Raw genomic sequence first — 17,465 nt, forward strand, 5'->3', positions numbered from 1 at the left:
CACTGGACAACCAGGTGTCGAGGCCTGTCCCCTGCATTGGAAGGTGGATTCTTAACCACTGGACCACCAGGGAAGTCCCTCAAACTTTTTTAAAGTAAATTTTTTTACTTTGCTAAACACTTGCCCTAAGAGTTCTGAACCAGTGGTTGTATGCTTTCAGGATATGAGGAAGCTAGAGATTCATGGCTGTTATCAGAAATTGTCTTCAGTCTTAGGTTTAATGCGTAGTGAGACTGCCAGTCTCTTCAAGGGGACAGTGACCAGTGACCTGCCTTTTTTTGTGAATTTTGAACATTTAAAGACTAAAACTTGGTTTATGTTTAATTGAAGTAAAGCAAATGCATTAGTTACAGGAATACTGAGTTCAACTAACATTCAGTGAATTTGAATTTAAAGGAGAAAGGAGGGGGTAGGATACATTTATTTCAGTGAACTACTCTGTAATTCCAAGTTGGAAGTTTTTGTGCAAGAAATGAATTTTGGTAGTTTCTGGGACATTAGACTTAAAGCTGGCTCTTTTTTTTTTTTTTTTTCTTCTTTAAATTTTTTAGCTATACATATACATATATCCCCAAATCTCCTCCCTCTTGTGTCTCCCTCCCACCCTCCCTATCCCACCCCTCTAGGTGGTCACAAAGCACTGAGCTGATCTCCCTGTGCTATGCGGCTGCTTCCCACTAGCTATCTGTTTTACATTTGGTAGTGTATATATGTGCATGCCACTCTCTCACTTCGTCCCAGCTTACCCTTCCCTCTCCCCTTGTCCTCAAGTCCATTTTCTACATTTGCGTCTTTATTCCTGTCCTGCCCCTATGTTCTTCATAACCATTTTTTTTCCTTTAGATTCCATATATGTGTTACCATGCGGTATTTGATTTTCTCTTTCTGACTTACTTCACTCTATATGACACTGGCTTCACTCTGTAAAACTGGCTCTTAATTATTGTTCCAAATCGTGTTGTTAATGGGAATTTTGTGATTGTGTTCACAAACCTCTTAATCATTCACTGAGCCATTGGATAGGTCTACAGATTGGGATTGTGAACTCTCTGATTTCTTTCAGTTTCTTCTCAGACTATCCCATATTTCATGAATTTTAAAAAACACATTTCTACTCTCATTTAAACATCTTTTGAATTGTCATGCATCTTATACTTGATTGAATGTCAATTGAAGGCAACATTTTTTTCTTTTTTAGTAGCATATGAAATTATGTTGTCTTATAGATGGTATCTTTGAATTGGTAAAATATGATATTTATAAAAATATGCCCCTATGCTACACATAATAAGATGCATCATTTGTTTTTCTTCTTACTCTGTTGAGCCACAGTAGGGATTCTAGACTTTGGACCACTAATAAACGTAGATGAATTTAAATTTAATGTTTTGAATGGGTGATCCCTCTGGGAACCTCTTTAGTTGAGAGTTCTGTAAGTTGTTATAAGCCCATAGCAATATGGTTATACTGCTACAGTCCTCATGAAAAACCTGAAGAGTGGGGTAAAATGAGAAACTGAGTTCTTCTCAAAAAAGGAAAATTGTGTTTTTTAAAATAATAAATTCAAATAGAATCAAGAATCTGTGAGAAACCCTTTCCAGAATATTTCACAGATTATATTGGCACTTTCGAAAAAATTAATGAGATTTAGCTAAGCTGGAAGGTGGGTACAAACTGTTATTTTCATTCTTTTCCTTGGTGAGAGGAGCTGGGTAGGGAGTGATGGAATAAAGGCCATCAAAGTTATTGACATGTTTCAGTACAATGAATCAGTATTATTAGGTTGCTTTAGGATTTAAGAAAACCTAAGTATTAATTTTTCATAAGATTCTGCATTTTTGTAGTCCTCTTTAAAAAACTTTGTAGCCACGTGCAAAAAATGAAAAGATTTGCTTATGAATATCCAAATGGGTGTAAATGTTGAGAAGAATAAACTAAAGTTTTAGGGAAGAAAACGTTCTTTGATCTGGCTCAAGTGAGAGAAATCTCAGCTGAGAAGTTACCTTCTTTCTAGATGTTTTACCCTCGTGTAGAAATTTTGCCACCGACACATTTGCAAAAGTTGAGATTGAAAACGAGAAAGTATCTTGATGATCAGCCATGTCATTTAATGCCTAACTATTCTGTTACAAAAACCTTTGGGTTAATGATAATGAGATTACTTCATATGAAGTGAACTTTATATTATGATTTCATTTGACAATACACTCACATACACCTAAAAACATATAAACTATAATATCTAAATGATTTCATATAATACCACATAAAAGTTACTCATAGCATATAAATGTGAAGATATACATATTTAAGTAATGACTGTAGTGCTGATTCTGATACCAATGATCTCAATAACCTAGTATAATCCAGAATGCAAAAACAGTGAAATCATGACCTCTCTCACGTTTGAACTTCGCAGTTCCCTGTTGTTTGGGCTTTGCCTAACGCCTGCAGTGGGTTGAGTTCTCAACTGCAGAGGCCCATGGGTCGCCAAAGGCATGGAGCACTCAGGGATTCACCCTCGTTGGTCAGCTGGCCTTGGTGTGGAGGAGAGGCCAGTGGTCTTATTTCTGTCTGAGCTTGACTGTGAATAGACCAGGGCAGTGATGATTCTCCACACCTTGTGCTTACAGAGTGATGGAGTGTAATGTTTTTATTTTATTTTTAAAAATATTTATTTATTTGGCTGCGTCGGGTCTTAGTTGCGGCACGCGGGCTCTCTAGTTGTGGCGCACAGGCTCTAGAGCATGCGGGCTCAGTAGTTGTGGTGTGCGGGCCTAGTTGCGCCGCGGCATGTGGGATCGTAGTGCCCCGACCAAGGATCAAACCCGCGTCCCCTGCATTGGAAGGCGGTTCTTAACCACTAGACCACCAGGGACGTCCCTAGTGTAATGTTTTTAGAACCTAAGAAGTTTAAAAAGGGCTATAGACCAGGTAGATTGTTAGGATGACCAATGGGGATGCAGTTAGAAGCCATGACAAAGAAGGGGAGGGTAAAGAAATCCCAAGTAGTTTTGTCTTTAGGAGGAGGCCTGATGAGATTTAACTCTCCAAGTATCTGAAGTATTGTTTTATGGGATTGAGATTATGTTTAGTCTGTATGACTTTTAGGAATAGAATTCAGATTTCTGCTTATTAAAAGGGAGAACCCATTATCAATTAAGATTCCTAAAAAATGGAATTTGCTGCATTTTCAGAAGGTGAACTCTGTATTACTTGAAATATTCTGGCCACTTGCTAGAGATTTTGATCAGCAGTTCAAGCCTTAAGTAGGGAATTGGACTGAATGACCTTTAAGATGCTTGCCACCCCTAAGGGAATTTTGATTCTGTGATCTTGGCTTTCAACTAAAAACAGTTACAAAGATTTTATCAAATGTTCTCCCTGTTTATTTATTTTTAGATGCATAGAGTTTCGTATTAAACTGTCACTGATGTCCAGTAATCATATAAATAAATGCAATACTTGTATAGGCTGCTTCTTAATAGAATGCTTATTATTTTATATTATATAAAATTCTGTGATTATTTTGTATTGTATAAAATTCTGTGATTATTTTGTTGTTGCCATGGAAGTATAATAGTAGCTTTATTATGACTAAAGCTGGAGGACTATTTTTAGCCAAATTATAGTCATCTTTGTTGATATATATTTAATTAAATACCCATCAATTGGATAAAATTTATGGAACTTGGCTGTCTCTTTTCCCTCTTCACTTTTAAGCATTGTGCTGAAATTAAGACTCAGCTAATTTGGCTTGAAGTAAGTACAAATGAGATGTGCTTCAAGGATCTTGAATGTGATTATTTTTTTCTCCCTTTTATTTATTTTATTGCGTTCTTTCTAGGTCATTATTCCTCTGACTGATCCATAGAACATTTACATCAAAATCAATGGGGTGTATAGTTGAGGGGTAAGGAAGGGAGAGCTGGTCAGCCTGCGAAAGAAAGCAGGTTCCAGAGGTCCTGGAAATCTACATTTTCAAAAGGCCCCAGAGATTCTAATGTAACTCACATTTGAGGCTCACAGATGGAAGGATTTTAGAGGTTGTCAACTAACAGCTCTTTTCTAGAATCTGCAAGCATAGGCCTAAATGACACCAATGCTACTGCTCTAGAAGGAAGCATGGAAATCATCATGTTCCTTTTCTTTTACATTGCATTTGAGGCAGTCATTAACATGCACAGTTAAGTGACTTACCCAAGGCCTTGTGGATTGGATCCCGTATCTCCACTGAGCTTCAGTTGGTTTCCATAGGGTAGGTTGAAGAGAAGAGTTTTCAAAAATACCACTTGAAAGCTGAAATGGATCATTGACCAGCCTCTAGATTCCTATGATGCTTTTTTTGAGTTGCTATTTTGAATATCATGCGCGTGCTCTCACAGACCTTTTAATGTATCACACTGAATTGGAAAACAATTCAGTAGAGATTAATTGGGGCCATATATTTTCTGAGTGTGATTTTTCTGCCTGGTTTGAGGTTTTCTCCCCAGTCCACCAGATTATTTCCTCCTTCTGTGTTTTGTTTTTTGTTTTTCTTTTTTCTTTTTCCTTCTTGCATATTTGGTATATGTCTAGTTCCTCCTCTCTTTTCAAAGAGAATGTCATCTTGCTGCCCCAAACCCTTCTTTCTCCTTATTATCAGATCTTCACTTTGTTCTAGCAACACATTACCTAACAGACCTGACCTCATATCTGTGACCAGGAAATTTTTAATCAAATATTTTGACACTGTTTTACTCTTCTAAAAGTGAAGGTGATCACTTGGTAAGTATGAGGCTTAAGGTATGGACTTCAGGACTTTTGCACATGTGGATTATTTCATAGGTGATGTCAGAGGGAAGAGAAGTCACAAAACACAACGGTTTCTCAAAGGCAGTGATGGAGATAAGGAGTTGAAAAATATTCACAACTTCTGATGCTCACAGTTTAATATGATAGGGATGTCTGGACTGGAAGGGGTGTTAATATGAATGTTTTGCCTTGAAGGGATTTAGGAGTTGCTCATGTTTGTATATTGTGTATATCTGGTTTTGGTTATGTTGTTTAACCACTGATGGTAGTATAAGTGAAATTACTGTTTTGATTTTTTTTTTTTCATTGAACATATTGATAATTTTGCATTTTCCTTTTCTTACCTATCCCAGTATGGCCTAGTCTTGGATATTCCTGACTGGCTGGTAGTTGTCTGGATGGGGTGACTTTAAAATTCATCATTCTCTTGAAAAGCTTGCTTTTTTTTTTTTTTTTTTTAAGCTAGGAAAACACAGCAGTTAATCAGCTAGGAGATCTTTTTGGTAAAGTATTCCCCAAGCTTAGACCCTCCATTTTCATTTGTCTCAGTCCCCTTTGTAAATGGAGGGTTGATACTTGAAAGTGAAATTGTAGCCTGCTTAGTAAAATTTTTTGTTTCTGTTGAACCAGTGTGCCAGGATGAGAAAGCATCTATGCCATAAAGCAGTTGTCTACCCCTCAAACAGTAACTGTGTCAGCTCATTTTTATAGCCGAGAAAATAACTGGCCAGGGTGATCCAACCTTCCTGCAGTTACTTGGAGGTGTTTACTGACTGCCTTTGATCAGACTTCAAATGGGAGAGTCTAACCTATTTGTAGTTGTTGTTTACTGTCAGTCTCAGCCTGCCCTTTGTTTTTCACATACAAACAAAAAAGAGTAAAAGCAACAAGCTGTGTAAACGCGGCTGGTCTATAGGAACTCTCACTTACTCTCTTGGTCTCCTCTACATGGTTTAGGTAAGGCAGAGATTAGAACTATAAGCTGAGTTAGTCAGCTCAAAGCCCATTATTAGGTCCGAACCACTGGACAATTTAGAGAATTTTTATTAGCAATCAAAACATTTTTGTAAAATTAAATTAATTTCAGAAGATTGCTGGTCTTCTGTTGAGAAGCAGCTTCCAACCTGACATTGTGTGATTATGAGTGAGTGAAAAGAATAACCTTATAGTTGGAGGAAAAATGGTACCAGTTAGATAAACTGTGATTTGTGTTCTATGGAACATTTGGATTATTTTTTTTTCCATTTCCATAATAACTGTTGGTTTTCTTTAGCAGTTCTATGCCACGGATCCCAGACATTTTTCGCTTGCCTTTGTTTTTTTGAGGTGCATGAGTTAAAAGGACCAAGGTAGTAAACCATGTTGGGATGTTGTCAATAAAATGCCTTTAGAATGTTGTCAGAGGCTTTCCTTTACGGGAAGCATGCTCATGGTGGGAGGGCAGGGAGCAGAAGAGCCAGCCTTGAGGGCAATTAAAAGGGATCCTCCGTGGTTGGCTTTGTAAACCTCATCAGAGCAGTGGATGATTGAACTCCCCGAATATATTGTGTAATGATATGTTGGTAAAGCTATACCTTATTATTATCTGTAATTCAGCTTTCAGGTGGGTGATGTTTTAATAGTCTTTCATTTCTAACAGAGGAATCATGTAAAACAGATCTTGAGAGGAATGCAATCACATACTGTTGTCGGGTTAATAATTTCAGTACTCTTTTCAAACTTGCCCCTCTACAGCATGACCTTGGAGTTGTAAAGAGGAGCACAAATTATTTTATTTAGGAAGTGCCCATTTGCCCCTGAGTTCTTCACAGAGTTGTTATGAAAATATCTATTTGCTGTCCTATCTTTTGTTTGCTGTTCTTTCCTTCCCGGGAGAAAACAGGCTTGTGGGGCAGCCAAATGGGGTGGGAGTTGAGGTCTGGAGAAGAAGAGTAGACAGGGTTTTATTCATCCCTGTTCCCTTTCATAACCCTTTCTGAGAGCAGAGAAAGCTGGTGAGAGAATGAAGGCAACCCTTTTAAAATACTCAGTGCCACAGTGAATAAGTTCTGCCCCAATCCTGCTGGCACGTTGCTTAGTTGCTGTCTCTGCCATTGCCTTTTAATGAATAATTTTTCTTTCTGATTTTTTTCTCTACAAAATTAATAGACTTATTTCTTAAAAATATCAGTTTGTTTTATCTCAGGACATTTAAAATGAAATTAAAATAGTCTGCTCTAATAAATTTTTACCCTCAACAAGACTCTCTTGGAGGGTTCCACTGAAGTTATGCTCACCCATTCTGACTCAGTTTTTTGGGCAACTTCCTCTTGAATTTGTTATTAGCTAATACCAGTAGTTGGCAAAATGGTCCTCATTACCCTGTATAAGAAAGTGTGAGGGGCTCTCTGATGCCCTTGATGGGCATAGAGAAAGCATGCTAGGAAAGATTTGCTTTAAAAGGCTTTGAAGTGAATGCCCTTTTGATGACTTTATTTTAATTTTGCTGCTAATATTTGCAGGGACTTTTTTTGGTAAAATATCAGAAGCTCATTCTCAGTATTATTGAGTTGTATTTGTATCATTCCTCAGAGCTTTGAAGTTTATAAGGTCCTAGATTAAGTCTAAATAAGCAAATCCATGGATTATCTGCCATTAAAACCTGACATTAAAAGTCAAACAAAGACAGACTGAGTCTTAGTGTTCATTTAGATAAGTTTAACTGGAAGGGTGACACTGAATGTTTTTCATTTGTGGACTGGTTAAGTTACGGTCCAAATTTGGAGAGGGTGATAAAGTTTAACATGAAGAGCAGGGCCCTGAGACCTAGGGAGGTCCAGCTTCAACATCAGGCTGGATCTGTGAACTCACTGTCTTGTGTTTTGTTTTTTCCAAAGATGAACTTTTGGAACCATTTTTCATAGGCCTCCTACCTAATTGTTTAATCACTTCTATTGCTAGACTAGACTCTTACCAAATGCTCATGCTGCTTGAGATGTCTGGACTATGTGCCTGACTCCATGCCGAGATACACAGTGTCTGTCGCAGAAACCTCAGGCCCAAAGGAGGACACAAAGCTGGGTTTCCCCCTCTGCCCCACACTCTCTGCACCTGTGCATTACTCATTCTGCATGCCATTCTCTCCATAATTAAGAGCAGAAATGCTTGTTCTCTTCAATGTCATTGTGTCCTTGGCATCCTGTGCCCGGGTCTGGCAGCTAGACCGGGTCCAGCAAAGGTTTGTTGAACTGAACAAAGCAACAACCAAGAGCTCTAAAATCAGGAGTCGAAGGCTGTATTACTGCCCCCTCTCATGGTACCTAATATCTTTGACAGTCTTAGAGCTTGTATTTCTGTAGGCCTGAATTTAAACCAAGTTCTTTTTAAAACTGTGTTAGCCATCATGCCTGTTGTGAATGGATTCACCGACTTCCTTTACCATTCATTACCAGTCACTGGAAGTGTTAAATATGCTCCTTCTACCCACCCTGTGGATGATTTTGATTGTCCAGCTCCAGAGCTCTTGGCCACTAATAAAACAATTGCTGCTTATTTATGTAGTAGTTTGTTAGTAACGTTTCTGTTGTAGAATCTTCTGTGTGGCTTTTAATACCTTACAGCATCTTGTACAATAAATGGTTATTGAATTGAATGCAATAAAATATTAACTAATATAAGAAAAGCACTCTATAATCACTCAGTAAGTATACAGATTTTATTAACATTTAAGCCTAAAAACAACTTGATAAAGTGGGTAGATATCTCAATTTTATTGAAATTAAGGAAAATTGGGATTGATGAAGTTTAGTCTTATGTGAGAATTAAACTCTTTCTCTACTCCTGATGCCCTTATAACAGCTAAGTAGCAGAACAAGTTCGAAGAGGAATATTTGGAAAGAAAAGACTTGCATTTCAAAAATGGTAAAACATATTTAACTAAAGTAGCACCTTCTTGTGTTTTGAAATGGTTAAATGATAAGATGGTGGTGACCCATTATTTATGAGTTCTGTCAGCAGCTCAGTTTTGGTTCTTGGTAGTGGTTTACTTCAGGAAGACTTCAACAGGAATATTTTAGTCATCACTGGGCAATTTGTTGTTACGGTCACTTGCTACTTTTAAGGACAATAGCTGAGCCAGACTAGAAATTCTTGTAATAAAGCCAATGTCAGAGAGCTGTAGAGGATTGACTTTCAGAAAACAAGGGCTGATCCTTTGATTTAGAGTTGTCCAGACATTTAGAAAGTTAGGCATACCCAATTTTCTAAGGTTTCCTAGAAATTAGGAAAAGATAACAGGTGGTTTTGGAAGAGGTAGAGGGCTAGTATTAGATATGGGAAAGTAGACAACTATGGGAAAGCAGCCATCTTTTTCTTTTTTAAAAATTTGTTCCTTGTTTTTTAATCATAATTCACATATCTTGAATGCATTATACTTTTAAAAGGAGAATATTATTTTGAAGCTACAAGATGGAAACACATTTTTAGAGGGAAAAAATGTGAAGGACAAAACAACTGACTTGCTCATTTGAGAAAGCATATAACTCTTCATTTGTCTCTCTGATAAATGCTTAGTCTCTATTAACCTCTTTGTCCATACAGTATTTTTCTTCGTGGCACAACGTTAGAGTTGTTTTTTAAATACCATTATTTGACAAGGTACTGTGCTGGACACTATATGCATTATTACAACTTCCAGCCCTCAGAACAACCCTTGAAATTAGCTCTTGTCATCCTTTTTTGTAGGTCAGAAAAGTGCTGATCAGTCAGAGAGAGTTTAAGTAACTAGCCCAAGGTCATGCTAGAAAGTGGTAGAGCTCACATTCAAACCCAGGCCTCACTAGCTCCAACGCTTTTGTTCTTTGCACTGCTCAGATTCTGCTCTTCCCAGTTTGTTTCCTCTCTGGCAGGATGCCTTTGGGAAGAAGTAGTTACAGTTTGGAGAGACCAATATATCTGAGCCAGAGAAACGTGCCATCTATACCTGGCTCTATATGAAAAATACACCCTGAGAGAAAATGACTTTGCAGCAGCATTTTAAGAAACAACAAAACTTACTCCTGAAGGAAACCACATTGGGCTGAAAACTAGAAAAACTGACTTCTAGACCCTGTTGTTCCATCACCTGCCAGCTTCTCAGTTTGCTTCTGGGCCTCAGTTTCTTTAGTTGTAAAACAGTGAGCCCTCTACTAAATCCTAAGGGCCCTCTAACAGCTCATTTCTGTAATTACTAATGTGTCCATAGGATGATAATCATTTAAAATCTTGCTAAATTTAGACAGTGCCTGAAGTGCATCCTTGTGTGTGTGTGTTTATTTATCTGTTCCCCGTAATTAGACTATGAGTCCTTTGAGGACAGAGAATGCACCTTACTGGTTTTTTGCGTAGCACAGTGTCTAGAAATAGCATCCTCCCAGAAATTAATGTATGAGGAATGAAGATGTGCTCTAGGAAGTTTATGTTCAGTTGCTTTTTGGTAGTTTATTAGTAACCCCAGTTTTACTATCTTGTAGTTCTTTGGTTATGTGTTCATCATTTTTTTAAAAAAAAATATTTTTTTTGAGGTGAAATACACATAACATTAACTATTAACATTATTAATTAGATAAAATTAACTATTTTAATTCATTGGCAATTTAGTATATTTACGGTGTTATGCAATCACTACTTCTTTCTAGTTCTAAAACATTTTCATCACCCCAGAAGGAAACCCTGCATCTATTAAGCAATTGCTTCCCAAATCCCTCCCATCCCTCAGCCCTTGGAAACCACAAATCTGAGTTTCATTTCTGTTGATTTATTTATTCTGGATATTTCATATACATGGAATTACACAATATGTGACCTTTTGTGTCTGGCTTCTTTCACTTGGCACAATGTTTTCAACCTTGTAGCATATATCAGTACTTCATTTCTTTTTATGGCTGAGTAATATTCCCTGTGTGTATTATGTCACATTGTATTTACCCATTCATCCCCTAATAGACATTTTGGCTGTTTGCACCTTTTGGCCATTGTGAATAGTGATGCTGTGAACGTGTGTGCACATGTATTTGTTTGCGTTCCAGTTTTCAATCCTTCTGGGTATGTTATACCTAGGAGTGATATCGATGGGTCATATGGTACTTTCCTGATTAGTTTTCTGAGGAAGAGCCAAACTGTTTTCCACAACAGCTGTATCATTTTACATCACTACCAGCAATGGTACAAGGGTTCCAGTTTTTCCACATCCTCACCAACGTTTATTTTCCATTTTTCTGAGAATAGCCATTGTAGGGGGTGTGAAGTGGTACCTTACTATGGTTTTGATTTGTGTTTCCCTAATGACTAATGATGTTGTGAGCATCTTCTCATATGTTTGTTGGCTGTTTGTATATCTTCTTTGGTAAAATGTCTATTTAAACCATTTACCCATTTTAAAAATTAGGTTGTTTGTCTTTTTGTTGAGTTGTGACAATTATCAATATATATATATATTTGGGATACTAGTTCCTTATCAGATACCGAATTTGTAAATATTTTTTCCCTATTTTATAGGTTGTCTTTTCACTTTGTTAATAATGTCCTTTGCACAAAAGTTTTTAATTTTTATGAAGTCCACTCTATTTTTTTTCTTTTGTTGCTTGTGGTTTTGGTGTCACATTTAAGAATCCATTGACAAATGCCCATGAAATATGTACCCATGTTTTCTTCTAAGAGTTTTATGGTTTTAGCTTTTATATTTAGATCTATGATGAGTTAATTTTTGTATATGATGTCAGGTTGGGGTCCAAGTCGATTCTTTTTGTCTGTTTGGGGCCTCTTGCAATTTCATATGAATTTGAGGGTTGGCTTTTCCATTTCTGCCAAAAAGACCGTTGGAATTTTGGTAGAGATTACATTGACTCAGTAGATCGCTTTGAGCGGTATTGCCATCTTAACAATATTAAGTCTTCCATTCCATGTCTTTGTTTAGGTGTTCTTAAGTTCCATTTATTTAGGTCTTCTTTAATTTCTTTCAGCAGTGTTTTGTAGTTTAAGTGCATAAATCTTTCACCCCCTTGATTAGATTTTTTCCTAGGTATTTTATTCTTTTGGATACTGTCATAAATAGAATTGTGTTCTTAATTTACTTTTCAGATTGTTCATTGCTGGTACATAGAAACACAATTGACTTATGCGTTGTTCTTGTACCCTGTAAATTTACTGAATTCGTTTTTTAGCTCTAATAGTTTTTTGTCTATGGAATCTTTGGGATTTTCTATATATAGGATTATGTCTTCTGCGAATATAATTTTACTTCTTCCTTTCCAATTTGGATGCCTTTTCTTTTTCTTTTTCTTTTTCTTTTTCTTTTTCTTTTTCTTTTTCTTTTTTTTGCCCAGTTGTTCTAGCTAAGACTTCTGGTACAATGTCAATAGTGGTGGTGAAAGTGGGCATCCTTGTCTTGTTCCTCATGTTAGAGGGAAAGCTTTCAGTTTCTTAACCATTGAGTGTAATGTTTGCTGTGTATGCTTATTGTCTTTTAACCTACTAAGTCAGAGGTTGTCACCTGAGAACTTGTTAGAAATGCTAGCTCTTAAGACCCACCCCCAATCTTCTGATTCTGAAACTATGGGAAGTGGAGTTTAGCAATCTGGATTTTCAGAAACCCTCTGGATGATTTTGATGCACACTAAAGTTTAAGAACCACTGCACTAGAGTTTAAGCTTAGGTTAGAACCTGTGCTTTATTTTATTATCTTTGTATTCCTTTTAGTTCTCTTGTGGGATTAATTAGTGTTGAATAGCTTTAAAAAAAATCAGTGTTCCTCAAAGTGCCTACATAATCTCTTCGCTCGTCTACATGTCTTGAATCACCATGAATAACTGGAGATTCATTATTAGACATTCACAAGGTTCACCAGAAGACCTCACATTTTGCATTAAGTCTTAGACCCTTAGCAAACAGCGCAAGTGTACTTTTTTTTTTTAATATATTTATTTTTGGCTGCGTTGGGTCTTCATTGCTGTGTGCAGGCTCCTCATTGTGGTGGCTTCTCTTGTTGCAGAGCACGGGCTTCAGTAGTTGTGGCACACGAGCTCAGGTGGCTCACAGGCTCTAGAGCGCAGGCTCAGTAGTTGTGGCGCACGGGCTTAGGTGCTCCGCGGCATGTGGGATCTTCCTGGACCAGGGCTCAAACCTGTGTCCCCTGCATTGGCAAGCAGATTCTTAACCACTGCGCCACCAGGGAAGCCTGCAAGTGTACTTTTATTTAGACCATTTGTTTTGATAAGTGCTTTCACCATAATTATCTGGTTACCTATTAGCTGTGGCCTTATCCATATGACTACTTCAATGAACAAGAAATTATATTTTGGCTATTTAGAAAGACTCAGGTGTCTTTTTTTTTTTTTTAAATAGGGTTCATTGGATTTTATCACATCAATGTTTTGCCCTTGCTTTATTTTTCTCATTAGTTTTCCTTTATCTTGCTGTGTTGTGATCTCAGTCCTCTTACATCCTTCCCCCCCGCCACCCCTTTCATCCTTTTTGAACAAGAAAATATTTAAGTTAATAAGCTAAGAATGTGATTTATTACTACTAATGGCTGTTGTTGAAAGTAGCCATTTGGACACACAAGTACCAGTTTATAGACAATTACAGTCATAACATTCTACTTGTTCACTACTTGTTTACCTACTGGCGAATATTCAGTTTATAAAAAATACCATTTCAAAATGTCAAAATTGTGGTATAATTAATTATTTATAGCTAATCTATTTCTGAGACTAATTTAAATGATAATATATACCCTGGATTCCCATTTTCCACCACTTTCAGATGTCTAAACCTCATTTGTACATTCTCCTCGAGTCAGTCTAGTTAACTCTTCTCCCAGGACGGGTGAATATTCTGAATATAGTATCAGAGCAAGGGGTATCTACATGTGTGGGCTCTGGGGGGATCCCTGGTAGCAGGGAAGAAGCACAGAGTGAAGCAGAATGGTTGTACAGCCATGGCAGGGGCTTAGAAGCTCTCCATGAGCTGTGTGTCCCTAGAAATACAACATTGCTGGACTTTCCTTCTGTCTCTTTGATGTGAGAATAAAGTTGTAGGATCATTGCATGAATTACTGTTGGTTGAATAATTAAGCCACTCTCCAACCTTTCTTGTTCACAGTTTGCTGTAAGTAAATGAAAAATCAATTTATTAACAAATGCTAGCAGACTTTTAAGATGTTAGACCATGTGCTTGCATATTGCAGTTAAATTTTTTAATGACTATAAACTGATCATAGTTCTTGTTTGTGTCTTGCATCTTGTTCAGTGAAAAAAAAGGGAATGTTCATTGCAGCACTATTTACAGTAGCCAGGAGATGGAAGCAACCTAAGTGTCCATCGACAGATGAATGGATAAAGAAGATGTGGCACATGTATACAATGGAATATTACTCAGCCATAAAAAGAAACGAAATTGAGTTATTTTGTAGTGAGGTGGATGGACCTAGAGTCTGTCATACAGAGTGAAGTAAGTCAGAAAGAGAAAAACAAATACCATATGCTAACACATATATATGGAATCTAAAAAAAAAAGGTTCTGATGAACCTAGGGGAAGGACAGGGATAAAGACACAGACTTAGAGAATGGACTTGAGGACACGGGGAGGGGGAAGGGGGAAGGGTAAGCTGGGACGAAGTGAGAGAGTGGCATGGACTTATATACACTACCAAATGTAAAATAGCTAGTGGGAAGCAGCAGCATAGCACAGGGAGATCAGCTCCGTGCTTTGTGACCACCTAGAGGGGTGGGATAGGGAGGGTGGGAGGGAGATGAGAGGGAGGGGATATGGGGATATATGTATGCGTATAGCTGATTCACTTTGTTATACAGCAGAAACTAACACAACATTGTAAAGCAATTATACTCCAATAAAGATGTTTAAAAAAAAAGAAAAAAAGGGGGGGGGATTCTTGACTGTTGAAGTCACAGCCTGAAATTGATCAAATTTCCCAAGGCATTTTTTTCATGGAATTACTTGGCTTTTAGCAAACATTCTAGTTTCAGTTCTAGAAATTGTACGTGTGACATCTTTCATCTGTGGAAGAGTTCATGTGGTCTTTAGCTGAGCTTCTTAATTAGTTTCTCAAAAAAAAAAAATCTGAAGTAGTTTGGAAGTGTATGTTTGTGTTCAAATTATTTAATCTATGTGTATGTATATTTGTGTAGACCTACCTTTATGTAACAAGACTGTTTAATTAAAGAGGGTTCCAGATATCCTAAGAGATTTAAAAAGTTTTTTTCCAAAAAGTTTAATCGATGATTTCCCAATACAGTCAGAAAGGAAGTTAGTTTGGGGAGATTGTGTCCCTTTTTTACCCCTCACATATCCGGTGTTGGTGGTTTGAACAAGAAGGGAACCATTTTCCACATATTCTCAGGGCTATATCCTTTCAGTCTTCTGTGTCACGAGATTATCGATTAAAAATCAAAAGGAATCTAGTAGTCCTAAAAGTTTAGGAAGAGAAGTTTGTGCTTTAATTAGGGAAGAATTATAATAGTATCAGGAGGTTCTCAAACACAAACTGTTGAGCAGAGGCAGTAAACTCACTGATTGGGAGATAAGTATTTAGGGAGACAGTAACTTTTCTCATACCACCATTGTGAAAGGGATTTTATTTTCCTAGCTTTTAAACTCCTGAATGCCTGTGTATGCAATGGTTTATTTCAGAAAGGAGAGAAACCTTAGGGTTCTAGGGCAGAGCTGAGTTTCGGAAACCATTACTGTATATTTCGCAAGGATTTTTGAAAGGGTTTTGATGACAGTGACAAGAGGAAGGGGGAACAAGCATGTTAAAGTCATTTGGCTACTTTTGAAACCAAGGCCAGGAAGAAAACATTTTCTGGCTGTAAATCATTTACTTGTCCTACATTCTTTAAAGCGTTTTATACAAATGACTTTAACAGTTTTAGGGGTCATGCCTGGGGTTAAGAGACTGTTTGCCTGGTATACATTTTGGTGATTAAAAAGTAATATTTTATTGAAGTGGTAGCATTTCTGTTCACACTCTGCACTGTGAAATATTTGGTATTTGTCTGATGAGGAAGGTTTGCCTCGTAAGTCAGTATTGTACACAGAGTATGCGTGTTGACTTTATGTGTTACAGGGACATGTACTGTTAAAAAAATAGTGCTTAAAATGTAATTGTAATGAAAGAACAGGAAAAAACAAAAAACTATAAATAAAAAAAGAGAAAAATTGTAAAGATTGCTAACATTTTGATGAGTGGTTATTATGCCACGCACTGCCCTAAATGCTTTTACATGTATTATTGAATTTAGTCTTTAAACCCAAACCTGTGAGGTAGGAATTGTTATTCTCATTGACAACTGAGGCATAGAAAGGCTAAGTGAATTGTCCAATGTCACACAACCAGTGTGAATAGTGAGCTGGGAAATGAAACCAGGCGGAGGCCACGCTCTTAATGCCTGCTTATAGAGCTGAGTGCATTGCCCCTTGGATTTCAAAGGTAGTACTCAGGCTAAGAGTGAAATAGTTGTCTATGATTTTTAAGTGAATCAATTCAAATGAAAATATTTAGTAAATACCTAAATGTCTTAACAGCTGTGGCAAAAATGCTAAAGCTGATGAGAAAGATGGACTTGGAAGATGAATTTGGAAAGTGCCTTCAGTGATTGCTGGATGTATTAGTTGGAATGGTACTTAAAAATACAGTGGGGTCGTGGAATTATCCTTTCTTATGCCATTGTCATCCTTTTCTTTAACTGATTACCAGTGTGTTACTATGTGAGAGACTACTGTGGTATTTTGTATGTGTTCAGAGATTATCAGAGAGTTTAGTACTTTGGCATATTGTCCATGACTTTTCCTGAGAAGTAGTTGTAACAGTGGATTGTACTGTGAGGTGAAAGGTGCATTGTGCTTATATGTAAGTGCAGCACTGGGTGGCAGGGTCTGTCTTCTTTTGCCAAGAAAAGTGTTGTATTTTTCTTGGTTTTTGTTACAGCGGAGCAATTTTCATTGCCGGCAGCACAACACACATTAGGAGAAAGCAAATAAACAACACAGGGCACTTGGAGCCAGGAAGTCGCATCTCAAGACTAGAAACACAGCTTTGGATTGACATTTGGGACATGGGTTGCTAAATAGCGGAGCCACCTGTCAAACTGAAAACCAGTGACCTGAGGTTCTTAAACTTCCAGGGAAACCATTTAGTCATAGGATCTTTAGAAGGGTGTCAGAAGTTGATTTTGATGTTATGACAATCAGTTTCTTTGTAATTAAATATTAACTCAAACTGTGCCTTAGGTAACTGAGCTTTGCCTTGCCTTTCTTTGTTTCCTTAGACATGCGATTAACATTTGTTGAATTTAATATTTTGAAACTAACCTCATGTTAATTGAATGCTTTACTTTGAAATAATCCAAGTAAATTTGGTATGAGTATTCCTAATAGTGTCTAGTTTTAAAATATAATCTGTTTTTACCCCCTGCCTTATAAGAGACTTGTCAAATTCAGTTGGTTTGGAGTATTTTAAAGGTTTCTTCTATGTCAAATTAATGGCATGTTACAGTAACTTACTGAAAATAAAAATTATAAACCCAAAGTCTATAGGAGCTTTTTAAGCCAGAGGAGATAAACTCATTAAAAATTTATTTACTTAAGCATATATTGATAATACATTATTTTAAAGGGAAAAAAGGAAACTTTTTGC

The 17,465-nt window shown here is 37.1% G+C and overlaps 1 protein-coding gene and 1 long non-coding RNA gene across 5 annotated transcripts in view; both read left to right on the forward strand.

Annotated features, from left to right (window-relative positions):
* Positions 1 to 12,718, forward strand: part of LOC309659396 — a 35,053-nt gene extending 22,335 nt beyond the window's left edge. The window contains exon 2 of the long non-coding RNA XR_014262779.1: positions 44 to 12,718. This is a non-coding gene — a long non-coding RNA (uncharacterized lncRNA). The remainder of the gene's footprint in view (positions 1 to 43) is intronic.
* Positions 1 to 17,465, forward strand: part of FNDC3B (fibronectin type III domain containing 3B) — a 350,839-nt gene that overhangs the window by 169,783 nt on the left and 163,591 nt on the right. The window lies entirely within an intron of this gene.

This window comes from Balaenoptera physalus, assembly GCF_965194825.1.
Source record: "Balaenoptera physalus genome assembly, chromosome: 4".
Taxonomy (NCBI): Eukaryota; Metazoa; Chordata; class Mammalia; order Artiodactyla; family Balaenopteridae; genus Balaenoptera; species Balaenoptera physalus.